At 40.2% G+C, this 2,773-nt stretch overlaps 1 pseudogene across 1 annotated transcript; it reads left to right on the top strand.

Moving 5' to 3' along the window:
* Positions 1-1,684: 1,684 nt before the first annotated feature.
* Positions 1,685-2,471, top strand: LOC308435728 (transcription initiation factor TFIID subunit 9-like; annotated as a pseudogene). The gene has a single exon. The product of its transcript is annotated as a transcription initiation factor TFIID subunit 9-like (transcript).
* Positions 2,472-2,773: the final 302 nt, after the last annotated feature.

The raw sequence follows: 2,773 nt of genomic DNA, 5'->3' as shown, positions 1-2,773 counted from the left end.
GGTTCATGAATAGACATTATGTAAATTTGGTTTTGTCCTGGGATATCTTATTTAGATATTTAGTGGGCCTTTTAGTTGGGAGTCTTTTCTCTCTTCTACACCTATTGTTTTTAAGTTTGGACTTCGCATTATGTCCTGGATATTCTGGATGTTTTTGGCTAGGACCTTTTTGATTTTTGAGTTTTTATAACTGCTGTGTCAATGTTTTCTATGTTGTCTTCTGCCCCTGAGATCCTCTCTTCCATCACTTGTAGTCTGTTGGTGATGTTTGCATCTATGACTCCTGATTTCTTTTATAGGTTTTTTCATCTCTAGGGTTGTCTCCTTTTGTGAATTCTTTATTGTTTCTATTTTCATTTTCAATTCTTTCACCTGTTTGGTTGTGTTTTTCTATAACTCTCTGAGTGATTTTTGTGTTTTCTTCATAAGGGCTTCTACTTGTTTATGTATATTCTCCTGGTTTGCCTGTAATTGTTTAAGGGTGTTATTCATGTGCTTCTCGATGACTTCCATCATCATCATGAAATATGATTTAAAGTTCATATCTTGTTTCTGTGATGAGTTGGGAAATCCACTACTTGCCGTGGTGGGAGAACTAGATTCTGATGTTTCCAGGTTGTCTTGGTTTCTATTGCTTAGGTTCTTGTGCTTTCCTCTTGCCATTTTGTTTTCTGTGAATTTAGGTGATCTTTTTGTCTCTGACTGGAGCTTATCTCTCCTGTGGACCTGAGCTCATAAGAAAGATTTCTCCTGGGTGTTTGGCTCTTTGTGGGAAGGCAGTAAGTTCTGATGGCAGTGACCTGGCTCCGTCTTCATGGGCTCAGTAAGGAGAGCACCTTTGAGGCTCTTCCAGATTCTCAGCAGTCTGCGGGCAGGCAGTGAATCCTGATGATGGTGACTAGGGTCTGTCTGTCTGTCTGTCTGTCTGTCTGTCTGTCTGTCTCTCTCTCTCTCTCTCTCTCTCTCTCCCTCTATCTCTCCCCTCTCTCTCTGTCATTCTTTGTATTTTAAAGTACTATGTTATAAAGGTGAGAAACTTTAAATTTCCATATTTTCTATTAAAAACTGTAAAACCAACTTGCCTGGTTTCCCTCCTGTTCCAAAAACACTTGCCCAGCCTGGTGTAACCAACTGTCTTTGGTTGAAAAAATAAGATAGGTAGAAAAAAAAAGGAAGGAAGGAAGGAAGGAAGGAAGAAAGAAAGAAAGAAAGAAAGAAATAGAAAGAAAGAGGGAGAGAGAGGGTGGGAGAGAAATTGGAAGGAGGGTGGGATGGAGGAAGAGGAGAGGGAAGAGGAGGGGAGGGAAGGGGAGGAGAGGACAGGACAGGACAGGAGAAGACAGAAGAGGACAGAGAAGACAGGAGAGGAAAGAAAACAGAAAATCAAAAGGACCAAAAAAAAAGAAGAAGAAGAAAAGAAAGAAAGAAAGAAACAAAAAAGAAAAAAGTATGTTTGCCCATACAGATATGACCAACTTCTCTGTTAAGAAAGAAATGTGTGGGGCAGGCACGCAACCCGAGGCGCTGGCTGCGTGTGAAGGAGGACTACGAAGCTTCTGAACATCCTGCTCACAGGTACACCAGGGGTTGAAAAACCACACTAGGCAAAGAACTTGCATCAAGATTAGGCCTGAAATACATTAATGTGGAAAATCTAGCTCGGGAAGTCTGATCACCAGATATCATGGAGTCTGGCAAGATGGTGTCTCCCAAGAGCATGAGGAAAGATGCACAGATGGTGGCACAAATCCTGAAAGATATGGGGATTACAGAATATGAGCCCAGAGTTATAAATCAGAGGCTGGAGTTTGCCTTCTGATATGTGACCACAATTCTAGATGATGCTAAAATATATTCAAGCCATGCTAAGAAAGTTACTGTCGATGCAGATGATGTACGACTGGCAATCCAGTGCTGTTCTGGCCCATCTTTCACTTCTCCTCTCCCAAGAGATTTTTTATTAGATATTGCAAGACAAATAAATCAAACTCCTTTGGCACCAATCAAGCTGTATTCAAGTCCTAGATTTCCACCTGATAGATATTGTTTAACTGTTCCAAACTATAGACTTAAGTCTTTACAAAAAAGGGCACCTACTCTTGCAGGAAGAGCAACCGTTCAAGTATTGGATCAGTTTCTAGCAGACCAAGTACTCCCACACTCGGCACACCAACTCCACCAGCCATGTCTGTTTTAGCTAAAGTGGGCACTCCGATGTCCATCACAGGGCAGAGGTTTCCAGTGCAGATGCCTGCTGCTCTGTCCCTGCTGTCAAATCATCCATTCCTGCAACTTCAGCAGTTCAGAATGTTCTTATTAATCCATCATTAATTGGGCCCAAAAACATTCTTATTACTACTAATATGGTATCACAAAATACAGCCAATGAGTCAGCCACTGCACTAAAAAGAAAATGTGAAGATGATGATGGTGATGATGATGACGACGATGATGACTATGATAAATTGTAATCTAGCCTTGATGTATGAAACGTGTATTCTTGGTCTTGGATCCATTGTACTGAAATTTAGACAGCATGTTCGATGTTTTAAAGCTGTACTTTAGATAGTGGCATTTAATAAGTATATTTACTATGCTTTTTGATTGAAATGTCCAGTTTTACTAGAACCAGTAAAGGTTTTTCTCATCACCCTTTATGCATAAAAATAAAACTGTCATATCTATTAAAAAAAAGAAAGAAATGTGTATTAGACCAGAGATGACTAGATTCCCAATGGCTTCTCTATTCCTCCTTCTCTTCTTCCTCCATTTC

This window comes from Micromys minutus (assembly GCF_963924665.1).
Source record: "Micromys minutus genome assembly, chromosome: 23".
In the NCBI taxonomy this organism is placed as follows: Eukaryota; Metazoa; Chordata; class Mammalia; order Rodentia; family Muridae; genus Micromys; species Micromys minutus.
The sequence above is the reverse complement of the archived record's forward strand: the minus strand, read 5'-3'. Positions and strand labels throughout refer to the sequence as shown.